This window comes from Benincasa hispida, chromosome 1 (genome assembly GCF_027475165.1).
Source record: "Benincasa hispida cultivar pf3 chromosome 1, pf3_genome.v1.1, whole genome shotgun sequence".
In the NCBI taxonomy this organism is placed as follows: Eukaryota; Viridiplantae; Streptophyta; class Magnoliopsida; order Cucurbitales; family Cucurbitaceae; genus Benincasa; species Benincasa hispida.
The window spans coordinates 44,199,460-44,220,024 of NC_143478.1; the positions used below are offsets into that span (position 1 = coordinate 44,199,460).

At 39.0% G+C, this 20,565-nt stretch overlaps 1 pseudogene; it reads right to left on the bottom strand.

Moving 5' to 3' along the window:
- Window positions 1–474: 474 nt before the first annotated feature.
- On the bottom strand, window positions 475–5,679 carry LOC150038470 (uncharacterized; annotated as a pseudogene).
- Window positions 5,680–20,565: the final 14,886 nt, after the last annotated feature.

Below are 20,565 nucleotides of genomic sequence, written 5' to 3' on the forward strand. Positions count from 1 at the left end.
ATGAATTCAACTAGGCATGAAATTAAATTAACGCAAGCAATAAACTAAGTTTAATAATGCAATAATAAAGCAATAAACTCATTTATGAAAGCGGTAAGAAAGCAGTAAAGAAAGCGATAAAGATAGTGATATGGATGCTGATTGAAAAGGGTTCTTCAAGGTTACCGTAATTCGCATCCCTTCAAGCGATTAGTCTTGCATGCGTAAGTCGATGGTCTCCGTGCGTCGTTCCACATGCCCCCATAGTAGGGCTTAATTCGTTGACCATTGACTTTGAATGCGCTGTTTCGATCCTCAGTTGTTAGCTTCACTACGCCATGGGGAAAGATAGTCTTGATGCGGAATGGCCCAGACCAGCGGGACTTCAACTTTCCTGGAAACAATTGCAAACGTGTGTTAAATAAAAGTACCTGTTGACCCACAAAGAACATCTTCTTTCTTATGCGGTCATCACGCCACTTCTTGGTTTGCTCTTTATAAGCTTGGCATTTTTGTATTCATTCGCCACTCGACCAACTCGTTTAACTGCAACTTCCGAACTTCCCCTACACATGAAAGATCAAAATTCAACTTTTTAATTGCCCACATTGCCTTGTGTTCTAGCTCGAGAGGCAGATGGAAAGTTTTTTGAAGACCAGGGCATATGGGGACATACCGATTGGAGTTTTGAAGGCAATCCTGTATGCCCATAGTGCTTCATCAAGCTTGGGTAACCAATCTTTCCTGGAGGTACTGACTACCTTCTCCAAGATGGTCTTAATTTCTCTGTTGGAGATTTTTGCCTGCCTATTGGTTTGTGGGTGATATGCAGTTGCAACTCTATAGCTGACATTAAATTTGATCAATAGGTTAGTGATGATGTAGTTGATGAAATGTATGCCTTCATCACTAATTAAGGCATGGGGCATTCCATATTGCGTGAAGATATTTTTCTTGAGAAATTTCGTCACCGTGGCCACATCGTTTTTAGCGCATGCGATTGCCTCAACCCACTTTGAAACATAATCAACCGCAACCAAAATATAGTAATGACCCTTGGAAGGCAGAAATGGGCCCATGAAGTCGATTCTCCATACATCAAATAATTCAATTTCTAAGATTGAAGTGAAAGGCATTTTATCTCGTCTAGACATGTTCCCCATTCTCTGGCATCTGTCGCATTGCACAACATGGGCATGGGCGTCCTTGAATAGTGTTGGCCAAAAATAGCCGCTCTGTAGGACTTTTGCGGCGGTCTATTGCCCCCCAAAATGTCATTCATAAAGGGACTCATGACAAAGTTCTAGAATGTGCTTAGTCTCGTGCTCAGGAATGCATCGACGCAGAATATGATCAGATCCGAGTCGATACAAGAATGGGTCATCCCAGAAATAAAACTTGACTTCGTGTCTCAACTTCTTCTTCTGCTGGTATGAATAGTCTTCGGCTACTTGGCCGAAAACTTTGAAGTTTACAATATCCGCATACCATGGGACATTAACACATACCGTCATAAGCTACTCGTCAGGGAATCTCTCTTCAATCTCTTTCTCTTTGTTTTGAACCTCGAAATTTTCTAATCATGATAAATGATATGCGAATTGGTTCTCAGTGCCCTTCCGGTCTTTGATCTCTAGGTCAAATTCTTGCAGAAGTAATACCCACCTTATCAGTCTTTGTTTTGTATCCTTTTTCATCATGAGGTACTTGGTCGCAGAATGATCAGTATACACCACTACATTTGATCCAATCAGGTACTACCAAAATTTCTCCAGGGCAAAAACTACTGTGAGCATTTCTTTTTCTGTGGTTGTATAATTTTATTGTGAATCATTCAGCGTCTTACTGGCATAATAGATATGATGCAAAATCTTGTCTTTGCGCTGGCTCAAGACTGCGCCCACTGCATATCCACTTAAGTCATACATCAGTGCAAACGGTTGCGTCCAGTTGGGTGCAACTGGAATAGGTGCGGTGATGAGTGCATTTTTCAGCGTGTGTAATGCTTCAGCGCATGCTTCATTAAAATCATATTCACGATTAATCTCGAGGAGCGCACTTAGGGTCTTGCGATCTGAGAAAAGTTACGGATGAATCTTCGATAGAACCCCCCATGTCCCAGAAAACTCCTAAGTGTTTTCACATTGACTGGTGGTGGTAACTTGGATATTGCGTCAGTTTTTGCTCGATCAACTTCCAACCATGCCTTTGATATCTTGTGACCTATCATTATCCCTTCTTCTACCATAAAATGGCATTTCTCCCGGTTCATAACCAAATTTGTTTCAACGTATCTCTTCAAAACTTTTTCTAGATTTGATAAACAAGAGTCATAGGTGTTACCAAAAATCGAAAAATCATCCATGAACACCTTGACTAACTCCTCTAGGAAATCTGAGAAAATGGCCATCATACACCTTTGGAAGGTGCCTAGTGCATTACAGAGTCCAAATGGCATGCGACGGAATGCAAATGTGTTGAATGGGCATGTGAAAGTTGTTTTGTCCTGATCTTCCGGAGCAATTGCGATCTGATTATACCCTGAATAGCCGTCAAGAAAGAAAAAGAATTCATTCCTCGCAAGCTGATCGAACATTTGATCAATAAATGGGAATGGAAAATGGTCATTCTTCATGGCCAAATTTAGCTTGCGATAATCCATGCATATTCTCCACCCCGTGGTTGTTCTGGTTAGAATTAATCATTTTTTCTATTGGTGACGACTGTCATGCCCCCTTTCTTTGGAACGCACTACACTGGGCTTACCTAGCTGCTATCAGATATGGGGTAAATGATGCTTGCATCAAGCCACTTCACAATCTCTTTCGTGACAACCTCCCTTGTGGCAGGGTTCAGACGGCGCTGCCTCTCTACTGATCCTATTTTTCCCTCTACAAGACGGATCTTGTGCATGCAATACGAAGGACTGATCCCTCTAATGTCTGGTAAGGTTCATCCTAAAGCTTTTGCGTATTTCTTAAGGATCTGAATAAGTTCTTCCTCATTTTCTTTGCTCAGTGAGGTAGAGATTATAATTGGTAGAGTGTTGTTGCCTCCTAAATAAATATATTTGAGGTGCACTGGTAGCGCCTTCAACTCCAACATGGGTGGTTCTTCCAAAGATGGCTTAGTTCGCTGTGTTGCTCGTTCAGATAACTTAATTGTTTCAAAATCTGGTTCAGTCTGTATTGCGGTTCAATTCTCCTTCAACATTGCGCCAACCTCAAAGTCTTCTTCTTCCTATTCTTCTCGAAACTCGTGCCATTGTTCTTCCTACAGTTCTCCAATATACTGGCAGTTTTCCATATCACCTGGGTATTTCAACGTATTGAGAATGTTGAACTTTGATTACTGATTTTTGACTCTTATGGTGAGTTCTCCTTTTTGTACGTTGATTAGCGCTCGCCCTATTGCGAGAAACGGGCAACCCAAGATGATCGGCACCTCAGTGTCAGCTTCGTAATCCAATATAATAAAGTCAGCAGGAAAGATGAATTTATCCACTTGCACAAGTACGTCTTTTATCTTGCCCTTTGTATGTGTTATTGATCTGTCAGCTAACTGTAACGTAACTGTGGTGGGTCTTGCGTTGCCGATGTTTAACTTCTTGAAGATAGATAAAGGCATCAAGTTTATACTTGCCCCTAAGTCACACAGTGCATTTCTGACTTCTTTACCCCCTATTGAGCATGGCAATGTGATGTTCCCTAGATCTTTCATTTTCTTGGGGATTTTGTTTTGGAAGAGCACACTACATTCATACATTAGTGCGACCGTTTCATTTTCCCTAATCTTCCTCTTATTGGTGAGTATGTCCTTGAGAAACTTCACATAGCTAGGCATCTATTTCAGCATTTCTACTAAGGGAATGCTGATATGTAGCTGTCGAAGAACATCCAGGAACCTCTTGAATTGTTTACAATCATCTTTCTTTTTCAGCCTAGACGGGAAAGGTAGAGGATCCTACCGTACTTCCTGATCGTTTGGCTGTTCCTTGAGGTCCCTTACTTGCTGTGTTTTTGGGGCTAGAGGTTGCGATGACTTTGATTTCGAGTTTTTTTGAGATTCATTCTTTGTAGAGGTAGTTGCTTCTAAACTGGTAGATCTGTTGTTTGTGATTGAGTGGTCATTGTTGATGATTGAATGTTCTGGTCGTTTTATTGATTCCGGTACTAGTGGCATGGGGACCGTCTTCTTATCGCTTCTCAATGTCACTGCTTGACATTGTTCCTTGCCGCTTGGTCTTGGTGCTTCCGAGCTGCTGGGCAGCGTACCAGGCACTCTATTCTTAAGCTTTCCAACCTACACCTCGAAATTTCTAATGGAGGAAGCTTACGACTGCATGATTGCCTCGTTCTTCTCGATATATTGTTTCAGTAATGCTTCCAAAGACGAGGTACTAGAAGAGGTGTTAGAAGAGGACGGTTGGTTGTGTTGCTGTCTACTCTGAAAATTACCTTGGCTTTGATTCTGATGATGGAAAATCGAAGGATTACCTTGATTCTCGGGATGACTGTTCTAATGATTCCTCTGGCCCCCTTGGTCGTGATTCCCTCCCTAATTGAAGTTGGGGTGATTCCGCCTTCCAGGGTTGTAGGTGTTGCTAAAAGGGTTATTGTGAATAGAGTATACGGATTGTGGATTTGATAGGCAGACTTCTACCGAGTGCCCCTCTCCGCATTGGATGCAGCTTACTGCTACCACTTATGTCAGCGCATTTGCTTGCACTGCACTTTGAGAGAGATGTCCTTGATTAATAGCCATAGTCTGGAGAAGCGAGGTTATTGCGGCCATCTGAGCGGCCAAGGTGGTCATTGTATCAGCTGGTACAATGGCACTTTCTGCTCTTCTTCGTTTCGGGACTCTTCCCCCATACTCGTTATCCATCCAATCATCTGTATTTTGCGAAATTCAATCTAAGATGATCTTCGCTTCTGTATACGTCTTTTCCATGAATCCTCCTGCCGCGGAAGCGTCAGCAATTGCTTGCGTTGATCTATCTAAGCCATTATAAAAAGTTTCCATCAGAACGCAATTAGGAATCCCGATGTGTGGACAATTCTTCACTAATCTTTTGAATCGCACCCAGGTGGTGATCAGAGTTTCGTTTCCATCTGTTCAAAATTTAACACGTCCCTCCGTCTTCTTGCATTGACGGCTCGCGGGAAAAATTTCTTCATAAACCTCTCAACCAATTGGTCCCATGAATTGATTTCATTTGGCTCTAGTGAATGAGCCTACCTCTTTGCCTCATCCCAAAGTGTATACAGGAAGAGGTATAATCTAATTCCTTTCGGAGTCACACCAGGAATAGAATGTGTTACACATTTCAACAAAGCTAGTCAAGTGTGCATGCGGGTCTTCACCTTGCATACCCCCAAATTGCCCTGCATTTTGGATCATTTGAAACATGACCAGCTTGATCTCAAATCGTACATTCTCCTCAACCGTGGGTCTTGAATTGTCGGGCGAGAAGTCATATAAATTGGGTGTCGCATAGTTCCTCATTGGGATATTGCGGTCGGCAGCCAAAAAACCTGGATCTTTAGCCTGCCGATTAACCCCTTGATTCCCATCGGGCCTATCGTTATTATTCTCCATATTTCTTCTTCGCCTTATACGGTTCTGGTGTGCTCGTGCACGAAAAGTACGCTCGATCTCTGGGTCGACTTTGAATTCTTGTTCAGTCCCAGTACTCATAAACCGTCAGCCTCCTCTCTGCGATAAACAGATAGTACCACAGAGATCTTTCCTGCAAAATACCATAAAAGTATTCAACAAAAAAAAAAAAAAAATCCAATCCCGGCAACGGTGCCAAAAACTTGTTAATAAAAATTTTGTATCTTTATCTATATCTATCGCCAAAAACTTGATAGGCGAAATTTAAATGCATTGATGAATGATGTTGATGGCTTTATGAGCTCAAGTTGCTTTGCGATAAAGATATGCGATACTACGTTCTAAATGTATGTGATGATGATGATATGCTTCGTAGTATGCATTCGTGTAGTGTGTGACACAAGTTTTCTTACGCTGGAACCAAGTATATTTCCAACGCAAGTTTCTCAGAGTGAACTGAGGTCGAACATGGGGATTGTTATGTTTAAATGCGATACTAATGTGGTATATACGACCGGTTTAACATAAAGAATAATGAATGGTGCTTGCAGAAAAGTAAATTGTGATGAAAAGTAAATTGCGATGAAGAATAAAATGCGATGGTTAATAAAGTGCGATAAAGTAAATTGCGGTGATAAAATAAATGACTAAACTATTAATGATACAAGTTGAGGACTAGCTGTGAAGTTGTGCAAAAGAATCTAATGAATGTGGTGGCAAATCTTGTGAATGAATCAGAAAGACAATGGGTTGAGGGAAAGGACATCGCAAGTTTATCAATTCTTGTTGAGAATGCAATTAAGGTTCTGCTTTCCCTTGGCTTACACCTTTCAATGATCGGCCGCGTTCCCATATGTCTATGGTGAAACAGGGATGAACGTGATGAACGCAAGGTTGTTTCCATCTCTGGAAATACTTCTCGTTTTAGTTAACGCATTCTTCCAACCTTCTTTCGATAGGCGGAATAACATCTTCACTTCTGCTCTTATAGGTGAAGATGTCGTCTAGTATACTTTAGCTAAACTCAGCCGATTTCCTTAACAAGGATTAACTCACTTGCTTAATCCTTCCCCTTTACCTAGGGGATTAGTTACACATGATGGGGAAAATGGATGATGAATGTATGGAAAAGAACAGAGAAATGACAATGATTACGTTAGTGATATTGAAATATAAAGATCAGCGTTTGATACAGATCGTGAATGAAAGATTTAAGATAGATGAACACAGTAGATGAATTGGAAAATAAGAACAAATACGGAAAGAGTGTAAATGTCTTGACACAGATCCCGATCGGAGACGTTGTGCTTGCCAGCGTGTGGAAGAAATGGAGTGGAAAGCTTCCCTCTCAGGCTTGCTTTCCAAGTAGAAGTGACCTCTCGCACAGAGCTTCTTCTTCGGGAATGGAAATAATTTCTTGCTCAGACTTACCTTTTAGTGTTGTCTTATTGTTCTCCCGGATTTTCTCTAGATTGTCTCTTCAGACCTGCCTCCTCAACATTGAATTCGATGAAGCTATTTATAGACCTTGGCGCCTTCTGTATTTGTGGTCCCACTTTGAAAATCGGATAATTCCTGCTATGGCATAGTGGAAATGTCCGTTCTGCTCCACGATCAATTTTTCAGAATTGTACAACAGAAAAGTTGTACACTTGTCAGAAGTCCTTGCAAATGCGTTGCTCTTAACATCTTTGATCGATCGCCGCATGTGGTGTAATTGTTTTGATCTTCTATAAATTGCCGCATACGGTGGAAATGCGTTGATCGCTTGAATCCATGATCGATCGTCACATGCGTTGCAATTGCATTGTTCTTTTTGTTCTTGAATGATTACCGTATGTAATGTGGATGCATTGCACATTTTTGTCCTCGAACGATTATCGCATGCGGTGACCTATTTCCTGCAAAACAAAGACTTGGACATTCGATTTTGCCATTGCAATGGGGTCTTCTATGGGTGACATTTCAGGTTAGTATTCGTACACATCTTCGGTTGGCTGAAATATGTCCTAAACTATTTTAAATTTTTTATTCCTCAGATAGTAGCTCTCCATCCACTTGGAGGAAACATGGGCATTTGTGAAACGAGTTGGAAAAATACGTCAGGAAACATGGGAGAATTTCAATCGTGATCAATGAGAGGGAAAAAAGCCGATTTGTCAATATTCGGTACGATTTAGCAATGTTATTGGTGTCACCGTTAGATATGCATTTCCAGTACGATGTCATACTTTTGCTGATTTTCCAAACGAATATATAGAATTGGCTAAGAGTCAATTGTTGGTAAGTTTATAAGTTTGTTCTTTTAGATTGTCATGAACATCATATATGCTAGTTATTCCTTACTTCTTTTGTAGCCTCATTTCGTGCTTGATTTATCCCATCAACCACTTAATAATTTTATAGAACATCAAATACAAAACTTTTTCAAAGAATTCAGAGCAGATTTGCACAGACATTACAGAAGATTCACATGTAACCAGTTTTGTTATATTTTCATTTTGTTTTTCATTTCTAAGTTCAGTCGCTCATACTTACACACTTAATTAATATGTGCAGAATAAAATGTTAGAATTACAACCCCACTCTAGACGGTTCCCAACCACTAACAGGGGATGAAATCTGTGAGATGGTTTCGGGTAGAGGACTCGAATTTGTAAAAGGCCTAGGTTGGGGCCTTAAACCTAAGTCAAGAAGAGGCAGTAGCTCATCGAATTCATCATCTACTCAAGGAACGGAAAGTAGGAAGGTGAGAGAATTAAAAGCCAATTTCGAACAGTTTCAATCGAGGATTAAGGAACTTGAAGACGTTAAAAAACAAATGAGAGAGGATCATGCAAGACAAATGGAAGAAATGAAAAAAAACGATTGAAGATATGATACGATCACAGAGAGGCGAACCATTGAATTAGGTATGATTACTTCATTATCTAGTTGTATAATATGTTCCTATCCTACAGTTATAGTAGCAAAGTAGTTATGTCTGACTAGTAGCTTTATGATAATGAATTGTTGGTTATCTTGCAGTTATGGTAGCCAAACAACTGGATTTTGAAGTATTTTTTGTCGTTATTGTGTGTTTTTGGATGTTTATGAAGTTTGAATGTTGTGAGGGGTGGGTTGCGTTTGGTTATAATTTTTTTGGGGGAAAGTGGAAGTTTTGTGTGTTTGTGGATGTTTATGACGTGAATGTTATGCGGGTGGGTAGAGTTTGGTTACACTCGTTTTGGAGTTGAACTTGGATTTTTTGTGTGTTTGTGGATGTTTATGAAGTTTGAATTTTGTGGGGGGTGTGTTGAGTTTGGTTATAATTTTTTGGGGTGAAAGTTGAAATTTTTTACGTGTTTTTGGATGTTTATGGGTGTTGGGAATGTTATGAGTGGTGGGTAGAGTTTGGTTATACTCATTTTGGAGTAGAACTTGGAGTTTTGTGTGTTTATGGATGTTTATGAAGTTTAAATGTTGTAGGGGGTGTGTTGAGTTTGGTTATTATTTTTTTGGGGTTAAAGTTGGAGTTTTTTTTTTGTGTGTTTTTGGATGTTTATGAGTGTCGAGAATGTTGTGAGTGGTGGGTAGAGTTTGGTTATACTTGTTCTGGAGTTGAACTTGAGTTTTTTTGTGTGTTTTTAGATGTTTATGAGCGTTAGGAATGTTATAAAGGTGGCTAGAGTTTGGTTATACTCGTTTTGGAGTTGAACTTGGAGTTTTTATGTGTTTGTGGATGTTTATGATGTTTGAATGTTGTGGGAGTGGGTAGAGTTTGGTTACACTCATTTTGGAGTTGAACTTGGATTTTTTGTTTGTTTGTAGATGTTCATTAAGTTTGAATGTTGTGAGGGGTGGGTTGAGTTTGGTTATAATTGTTTCGTGGGAAAAATTGGAGTTTTTGTGGGTTTGTGGATGTTTATGAAGTTTGAATGTTGTGAAGGGTGGGTTGAGTTTGGTTATAATTGTTTTAGGGGGAAAGTTGGAGTTTTTTGTGTGTTTGTGGATATTTATGAAGTTTGAGTGTTGTGGGGGGTGGGTTAGATTTGTTATACTCGTTTTGGAATTGAACTTGGAGTTTTCTGTTTGTTTCTGGAAGTTTATGACATTTGAATATTTTTGTTTTGTTGTAGGATGTTGTTCGGAGATGAGGTTGGAATGTTGTTGGAGATGTTGTGTTCTAGATGTTGTTTTAATGTTCTTTCTTTTATGTATTTGTGAAGATATATTTCTTTTTAAAGTATCTTGTAACTTTTCTCTATTTAGGTAATAGAAAATAGTATGGACTTTGTTTGTTTGTTTTATTTCTTATGTGAATATATTTGAGTTGCTTAATAATGTTTTATAGGTTATTCAGATCAAATTTAAAAAAAATTTAAAATTTAAAACTATTTTTTTTTTTTTTAAAAATGAGTACTATTTTTTTTTAAAAATGACTATCTTCTAATGGCCGTAAGCTGCCGGGAGTTCAAATATCAAATTTAAATACAAAAACTGAACTCTTGATGATTACCATATATGCGTCGGAAGTTTGTATAAACTCCCAATGCCATATATGAGGCATCGGGAGTTTCGTCCAACTCCTAACGACCGGTACGTCATCGAGAATGGATCTTCCGATGCATTTTTTTACCATTTCCATGCGGTTTAACGTGTCGGGAAAGGTGTGATTTCTTGTAGTGTGACATGTTATTGTTCATTGGATAACTTCTATCACTGTTCCCCCGATGCTTCTATTGATGTCTGTAACTATTCCAAAGTGAGTGAGGCTAAGTCCGCGATACACACAAGCCACTACATACTCAGCCTCCATGGTGGAGTCCATGATATATCCCTGCTTGGTGCTTTGCCATACTACAGCCTCTCCATTAAGAGTGAACATTGATCCTAAAGTGGATTTCTGAGAATCCCTATCAGTCTGAAAATCAGAGTCCATGTATCCTATAAGAATCAAATCCTTAGAACCATACACAAACATGTAGTCCCTCGTTCTCACTAGATACTTGAGAATGTTCTTAATGGCTGTCCAGTGATCATATCCTAGATTAGATTGATATCTACTGACTATCCCCACTGCATAGCAGATGTTAGGTCTAGAACATAACATCGCATACATCAAACTACCCACGGAAAATGCATAGGGGACCCATCTCACATACTCAACCTCTTAAGGTTTCTTAGGACACTATTTCTTAGACAAAGTAACTCCGTGCCTGAAAGGCAAAAGGTCCCTCTTGGAATTCTGCATCAAATACTTGATCAAGATCTTGTCAATTACAATGCCTAAGATAGTGCTAGCATTTTGTTCTTTCGATCTCGAAAGATCTAAATACCAAGAACAAACTGAGTCTCTCCCAAATATTTCATTTGGAATTGGGTCGCTAGCCAGTTCTTAATTATAGTCAATAAACCTACATCATTCCCAATGAGTAGGATATCATCTACATACAACACTGGAAAACTACCGAACTGTTGATGATCTTCTTGTATACACAAGGCTCATGTACGTTCTGATCAAAGCCATAAGATTTGATCGTAGTATCAAACCTTATATTCCAAGATCGAGATGCTTGTTTCAGTCCATAAATGGATCGATTAAGCTTGCAAACCTTTTGCTCTTGACCTTGGACAATGAATCCCTCGAGTTACACCATATAAATGGTCTCCTCATGATTGCCATTTAGAAAAGCAGTCTTGACATCCATTTGCCATATCTCATAATCATAATATGAGGCAATGGATAGAAGGATCCGAATGCAATGAATAGGAGGATCCGAATAGACTTCAGCATGGAAACAGGTGAGAAAGTTTCCTTATAGTCGACTCCCTTTACTTGGGTATAACCCTTTGCCACCAGTCTAGCCTTGAAGGTTTGTACCTTCCCATCAGCACCCCGTTTCCTCTTGTAGATCCATTTACAACCTATAGGTTTAACCCCATCAATTTGATCTACAAGATCCCAAACTGAATTGAAATACATAGACTCCATTTCGAGATCCATGGCTTTGACCCATTTATCTCTGTCAACATCCTCCATTGCCTTCTAATAAGACAATGGATCCTCAACCTCGCATTAGCTACCATAGCTAGGATTCCCGTTAAAACCATATAGTGAATAGGTGGGTTCACAACCCTCCCACTACGTCGAGATTCCCTCAACACTTGAGGTGGATTTGATCTACCAGATGAACCTACTTCAACAACTCTTGTTGAGGTAATAGACTCTTCAACAACTCTTGTTGAGATAATAGGCTCTTCAATAACTCTTGTTAAAGATTCAGTAGTTTCTTTGGAAAGCTCATTCAACACGATTTTACTTCTGGGTCTGTGCTCCTTTATATGGTCCTTCTCAAGAAAAGTAGCATTTGTCAATATAAATACTTTGTTTTCTTTAGGATCATAGAAATAACCACCTTTCGTTCCCTTGGGGTAGCCTACAAATAGGCATAACCTTGAGCACAGTTCCAGTTTCTTAGGGTGGTCCTCAAGCACATGTGTTGAGCAACCCCAGATTCTGAAATAATGTAAACTAGCTTTACGACCATTCCATAACTCCAAAGGTATTTTAGCAACACTTTTAGAGGGAACGCAATTCAAGATATAAGCTGCAGCCTTTACTACATAACCCCAAAACGAGTTAGGTAAGGAAGCTAAGTCATCATAGACCGAACCATGTCCAACAGGGTTCGATTTCTCCTCTCTGATACACCATTTTGCTGAGGTGTACTAGGTGCTGAGAGTTGGGAAACTTCCATGTTCTATCAAATAGTTCTGGAAAGATGAATTCAAAAACTCCCCACCTTGGTCAGATTGAAGTGTTTTAATCATTCTATTTAATGCGTTTTCAACTTCAGCCTTGAATTATTGGAACTTTTCAAAGGACTCGAACTTTTGTTGCATTAAATAAATGTACCCATACCTCGAATAATCAATAGTGAAAGGAAATATTCATAACCTCCCCTGGCTCTTACATTTATCGAACCACAAAGGTCTAAATGCACTAGCTCTAGAGGTTCTTTGGCCGTATGAACTTTTCCAGTAAAAGGCCTTTTGCCTTTTTTTCTTCAAGGCACGACTCATACACACGTAAAGAATTTTCTTCTAACTCGCTTAGAAGTCCATTCTTCACCAACCTCTCAATACTATTGAGATTAATGTGTTCTAATCTTAGGTGCCAAAGCTGGGCATTTTCCTTAGGAAATTCTAAGTTGTTTATTTTGAGTTAATACAGTTTTAAACATCTCTATGTTATGGAGGCCATTTGTTGCTAACGGCCTTAGCACATACAAATTATTTTCTAATTGAATAGAACATATATCAACACCATTCTTAGTAATAAACACTTTATTATAAGAAAAATGAAGTTGATATTTACATTCTAAAAGACACTTTACAGACACTAAGTTCCTTTTTAAACCAGGAACAACAAATACATCATTCAAAATGAGAAATTTGTTTTGTAAAGTTAATAGGAGACCTCCCATTGCCACAGCCGAGACGATGTGCTCGGTTTTAACTCCATCATCATCTCACCAGCACCAAGCTGCTGTCAGGAACTAATTCCCTGAAATGAAGAACAAACATGGTTAGTGGCCCTAGAGTCAACAATCCGGGCAAAATCATCATTCTCCACTAAACAAGTCTTCAAAATAAGCAAATCATATTTAGCTTGTTTGGCCTTTTTCTTCTCCACCAAATACCTAGGGCAGTTCCTGTCAAACCCTCTCCCAGATTACCCTTTAAACTTGCATGGAGATGTGACCACAACCATTACCAACTGTCTTGCTGGTACTTACTGCCTTCTAACCTGCTTAACCTGACTTAGAACCTTAAAATGCACATCTATATATGTATGCTCAATCATCAACTTGAGAACAAATGACACTCATTAAATGAGTTATACATTACTCTTCAATAATACAATTTATACACTTTACACAAGTAGAAAGCCCACCCAACTAAACTAGTCCCTACAAGATATAATACATGTGTACTACTTATTACAAAACCCTCACATAAACTTCTAACATTTTGATCTTGAGTGGCAGAGCAACAGCAGAGTCGTCTTTTGGGGAGTGACCACTACCTGTGGAGAAATATTCAAACAGAGTGAGCTAGAAGCCCAGTGAGTGACTAACCTTTGAACATACAAGACATATACATCAGTAATGTTTAACAAGGAGATCATGAAATGAAAAGCGTTGCTAAGAATGAGAAATTAGCCAAGCAAGTAATTACATAAAACTCTTCCTACTAAAGTTTAACCATAACAAGGTGTCATAAGCCTCAACTCTGGGAAACCCATAGGCCTCATCTTCCGCATTAAATATCTTTGCAAGAGAGCGACTCCTATGGTCTGCTCTTATACATAACCTTACTGAACCTCAACCTGGTTGAGGGGAGGGACCTTCCAGCCCAACTACTACTATTACCCTAGTCGAGGTGTGTCACTCATGACCATTACTTAAACCATTAACTGTAGCTCATCGTACAGCTTCATAACACTTGAAGCATAGGTAGGATAATGTTCTGTGGATACTTCCTGAACCTTAGTTGAGAATGAGCATTCATCGTTCAAGCCCCAACATCTGTATCATTCTAAGAGACCCATACTTCGACCTCCGTTACTAAAACATAGCCTAGGAGACCCACACATCGGCCTCTCACTTTTGGCCTAAGAGACCTATACTTCGGCCTCTTCGTTTGAACCTTCTATGTGCACGTGGAGTCATTAAGTACCGTCAACACCTTAGGTACTTCTTGGACACCTTCCATGCCTTCAGTGTCCGACTAACTAAAGACATGCCATGGTTAACATCACATCCTTTATAAACCATCCAGAATGTAGCCTTACACTTAACATTTATGGAAACTTAGCTACAGTCCTTAGAATGCACGCTTCACATAGGATACCTTTATGCAATAAGGCTATCATGTCACCTTGGCATGCGATCAACCCAACACATACTCGAGGACGATATTGAGCAACCTCATATGGCTTATTTGCTTGGGACCTATAGACTTATAAAAAATTATCCATGAATTACATAGTTCATCCCTCCTCATAGTCCTTGTTAACACGGAGCCAGCTCAACGCATAGCATGCTTCATTAATAAGTTTTACTAAAACTTGACTTCATCTCTTGGGATGTGGATCCTCTATCTATCACCTCCCCAGTCATACTGACCCTACGTGTATGTAGTTAGGATTCTATCATCAACCGTCTCTAAGCTCGATTACCACTTCAAGGTATTGAGCTAAACATACTTTATTAGGAGTCCTTTACCTAAACCTCTCACTTAGCTTGTCTTATAGACCCAACTTTCCCTTAGTAGCCTACACTAACCATTCAGATTTTGTCTAGGGCAACATACCTCATAAGCATTAGACATAATTACTTAGAACATCGTGCCCGAACCATAACTATCCGTACTCTATAAGTTATTAATCTACCAAGCATGTAAACATCAACAAGGTAAATAGCTAGGTAAATGTTTGAGGTCGGCTACCAATAAGTGACTTTTCATAAAGCATGACTTGTTAAATTATTCATAACATTTGTAAGCATTAGAGTCACTAAAAAATCCTTGGGCTTGGTTCTTCCTAAGCTTTATAGGCATCTCTAATGGACGTAGTTCCTACACATAAATGAATAAGAGTTTAGTTGTTACTTGACCTCCCTTTTGACACTACTCTTTAACTAAGCTCATACTTGGTAATGGATGTCCCAATCGTTCACATTTTCCAGATTCAACTTCTAATGTAAATAACTTGAAAACTAGAACCCTTTTCATGAAAGTTCCTTCTCCAAATATGCTTGGAATTTCATTACAACCGTTACCTCAAAGTTTCAGCATGAAACTTCTTGTGGTTTAACTTGGGCCCTCAAATCTTTCTCGATGGACCTAACTCCAACTTGTGGTTTATGTGGTCATCATGCCACTTCTTGCTTTTCTCCTTATAGATCTTGGCATTTTTATAGCCATCTTTTCACCATTCGACCAATTGATTCAATTGTAGCTTTCGAACTTTCCCCGCACCTGCTAAATCAAACTTCAGCTTCTTGTATGCTCACATCGTCTTATGCTCCAACTCGAGTGACTGATGACAAGCTTTTCCAAAGACCAGGGCATACGAGGACATGTCAATTGGTGTTTTATAGGCGGTCCTGTATGCCCACAGTGCTTCATCAAGCTTGGGTGACCAATCCTTCCTGGAAGTATTAACTACCTTCTCCAAGATAATTTTGATCTCTCAGTTAGAAATCTCTAATTTGTATAATGCAATGCATGTCCATGCCATAAACTTGTAAACGCAAAATGTAATCTTATGCGTCATAAACTTGTTGTGACATAGATTTTATGCGATGACGATATGTGATACTACTTCTAGATATGCATTATTAACAAATGTTCTTGTAGTATGCTATGTGTTGTCACAAGTTTCCTTGCGTTGAAACCAAGTATAATTTCACCGCACGTTTCTTAGTGTGATCCGAGGTCGAACACAGAGACTGTTTTAGGTTATTGTGTTATGCTTGTAATACATGCAACCATGGTTTTTTTTTTTCTTCAAATTAATAAAGTTCTTGTGTACAGAAAATTAAACATGCGATAATGTAAAGTAAAGCGGTCAAAATTCGTTAATAACATAAATTGCGTTAAAGTAAAATTGCGATAAAGTAAATCTAAGCTAAGATGATACAAGATACAGGATTCATGATACAAGATATTGAGATCAAGGCTGGCTGTGAAGATTATACAAAGATCGTGTAATGTGGTGACAAGTCTTATGTATGAAGCAGAAACAGAAAATATAACTAATATAAACAGCGCAAGTTCCTTAATTGCGTTAAAGATATAAGTACTGTTTCGCTTTTCCCTTGGTGTACACCTCTCGGTGATCGGCCACGTTCCCACATCTCTGTGGTGAAATAGGGATGAACGTAATGAACACAAGGTTGCTTCCATCTCTGGAAGTACTACTCGCTTTAGTTAACGCATTCTTCTAACCTTCTCTCGATAGATCAGAATGACATCTTCACTTCTGCTCTCAATGGTGAAGATGTTGTCTAGCATGCCTTAGCTAAACGCATTTATCTCTTTAGCACAGATTAAGTTACTCGTTTAATCCATATTAATTACCAAGGTATTAAGAAAACTTCATGGAGAAATCGATTAATGGAGGAACGGAAATAGACAGAAAAGTGGTAGTGCAAGTGATCGAGACATTCAATAAAACTATTTAGCGTTTGATACATGATTTGTGAATGAAGAGCTTTAGAAGATGAAATACACTTGATGAAATAGTGTTAGAAACAAATACAAATAAGCGCCAACATCTTAGCGTCGATTTGGATGGAGATTTGCTTGCCGCGTGGACGAAGTGAATGAATGGATGAGCTTCCCTCTCAGGCTTGCTCAACTGGTAGTAGAGATCTAAGCACAGAGCTTCACGGCGGGGATCTGGTAGATTCGCACTAAGACTCACCTCTCGGCCTTGTCTCGTCTCTTCTCGGATTTGTCCGATAAGTACTCAGTTAAGCCTTTTCTCTCAATAATCTAGCAGTAATTAGCCCTCGTATCAATTATACCATTATCCAGTATATCTTCTCTGAATTCTATGGGGGTATTTATAGGTGAAAAGCTTTGACTCTTGACTTGTGGACCCCACTTCTTGTTATGGAAATTCCGAAGATGGAGGAAAATATTCCTTCTGTTATGCAATCAGACCGTCAAATCTGCATAACGGTTAGTTGTACACATGTCACAATTCTCCACGTTTGCGTTGCTCAGCTGCATCTTTCGATCGGTTGCTCGCATGCGGTGTTGTTTTTATTACCGCATGCGGTTGAAATTAAGCTCTAAATCGACTGTCGCATTGCGCCGTCATTGCGTTAATCGTCTCTTCATTGTTGATTGACGGGCGTAATGTGACAGAAATGCATTGTTCAGTTTCTCGTTGAGCCTTGATCGCAAGCGGTGACTTGGTTTCCTATAAAACAGAGTAAAAGTATCATCTTCTACCATCTTGATGATGTCGATGGGTGTAATTGCGATAGTTTATAATTATTGTATTTATGAGCTAATTTTCATACAATCGATGCATAATCCTTCTCTTTTGACCGCAATATCTAGATAAGGAAGCATAAATAACTTGTATTTCTACAAGTTATCACACCCCCAAATTTAGATATATGCTTCTCAAGTATATCTTCTACTAAGGCAACAAACCTAAATTCCTCTCCTATATTTTTCCGTTGATTGGCTGCTCCGAATGTTACACTTAGGCACATTTCTTAACAACGCAGTTTCCTTCCATCCTTGCTAATTCTTAACAAAGCCCTACTTTATTCTTCTATATAACAAAATTATGCTCAAAGATGCTTTTCTAGTTTTTTTAAAAATAGAATGTTTATCTATTCTTTGTCAGAACAATTTGATATATCTACATGCGGTGGCCAAACTTTGCATTATTTATTAGAGACTGTTGGTCCTGGTTACACTCTTGTTTTGGTTTGCTCCCATGGGTGTCATGCGAACATCCATGGTTGTGTGCCAATTTCAATTTTAACTCATGGTATTCAGAGGAGCTGTCTCTTATACTCTTTTATTTTCTTTCATATTGTGTTGTTCTTAGAAACCCACCTTCATTTTGGTTTGCTTCTATGTGTGTCATACGAACATCCAACTACGAGTAAGCTCCTTTCATAACAAAACTCTTATCAGGTTGGGACATTTTTGAAGCTTTCCCTTGCGCTGACATTGGAGTTTTGCATAATATTTTTTTTTTGTTGAAAATGAACGCATTTTCTTGACGATCACATATTCTTGATCTTATCTACTCAGACCTTCCTCACCCCCAAATTTAAAGATAAGTAAGGTTCTCATTGCGTTGTTCGGATAGACTAGACAAACACTTAGAATAAAAATTTCAAAAAGAAGGTTTGAGAAGAACTTTGAAAGATAAAAGGTAAAGTGCTGCTAAACTAAGAATTAACTAAGTATGAGTAAGAATTTACAAAGTATGGGAAAAGTTTCTAAGTATAAACATATATTACATCATGGTAGCATAATGAATAATGCAAAAGTAAAAGATCAGAACATCACAAATATTGACAAAGGATGATAAAAAAAATGGCACAGGCAAAAAGGAGTGAGTATGTACTCTGATTCTATTGAATATTAACAAGGTATACAAATAATTAAAAATTAACGCAATACAAAATTTGTTGCCTATACAAAGAATCAAAGAATTTCGTTGTTATCTTTTTGAATTTGATTCAAATAGGTGCAAGCTAAAAATTAACACCGTGCTTCTAATAATGCAAATATATTTTTGTTGAGGACGGGCAACAATGCATGCACTTACGCAACACACCCCTTAACTAACACATTTCTAGAGGATACCTCAACATAGTGCATCTAAGGACGGGCAAAGGACACATACACGTGCAACACACCCCCCAACACAATGTATTTGGGTGTAATGGATGCAAGGTATCTCTTGTTGACTCACAATACACCCATCATCGCATTTCATACTAGTTTTTTTTGCTTTTTACATCATAAAAAACACAAGTCGAAAAGACTTTGCGGTGACTCATGTTTCATCCAATCATTCACAGATATTAAAGAACATCGCTACTAATGTATACAAATTAAAGGAATCTAAACATGAAAAATTAAATTGAAGAGAATTACAGAAAGCATTAAATGCTACTCCTAAGAAGCAGTAAATAACGAGATTTAGAAAGCAGTAAAAGAAAACTGTAAAGAAAGCATGTAAACATAGATAGGGATGCTGATTGAAAGAAGTTCTCAAAATTACCACAATCGCTTCCCCTGCAAGCGGTTTAATCCTGCTTGCCCAAGTCAATGGTGTCCATGCATCGCTCGAAGTCGCCTCCGTAGTAAGGCTTAATCTGTTGACCATTGAATTTGAATGCGTCGTTCCCCTCTAAAGTTGTTAGTTCCACTGCGCCGTGAGGAAAGATAGTCTTGATTTTGAACGGCCTAGACTAGCAAGATTTCAACTTCCCTAGGAACAACCGCAAACGAGCGTTAAATAATAATACTTGTTGTCCTTCTGTGAATGTCCAGTCATTTATGCAGTCATCATGCCAATTCTTGGTTTTCTCCTTATAGATCTTGGCATTTTCATAGGCGTCCCTTCCCCATTCGACCAACTGATTCAATTGTAGCTTCCGAACTTTCCCCGCACTTGCAAAATCAAACTTCAGCTTCTTGTATGCCCACATCGCCTTATACTTCAACTCGAGTGGCAGATGACAAGCTTTTCCAAAGACCAGGGCATACGGGGACATGTGAATTGGTGTTTTATAGGCGGTTCTGTATGCCCATAGTGCTTCATCAAGCTTGGGTGACCAATCCTTCCTGGAAGTATTAACTACCCTATTCAAGATAGTTTTGATCTCTCGGTTAGAAATCTTTGCCTGCCCATTAGTCTGTGAGTGATAAGCAGTGGTAACTCGTTGGCTGACATTAAATTTAGTCAACAGGTTGGCAATTATGCGGTTGATAAATTGAGATCCCTCATCGCTGATTAAGGCCCGTGGTGTCTCATATCCAGCGTAAATATTCTTCTTAAGAAACTTCGCCATGGTGGCCGCATCATTCTTGGCACACGCGATAGCCTCAACCCATTTTGATACATAATCAACCGCAACCAGGATATAGTGATGACCTTCTGATGGTGGAAATGGGCCCATGAAAATTCCCCAAATATAAAATAATTCCACTTCTAAGATCAATGTTAATGGCATTTCATTTCTCTTTGACATATTCCTCGTTCTCTGGCATCTGTCGCATTGCACAACATTGGCTTGGGCATCCTTGAACATTGTTGGCTAGAAATAGCCACACTGTAGAACCTTTATGACTGTTCGCTGCCCCCTGAAGTGTCCTCCGTAAGGGGACTCATGACACATCTCCAGAATGTGCTTGACTTTGTGTTCAGGA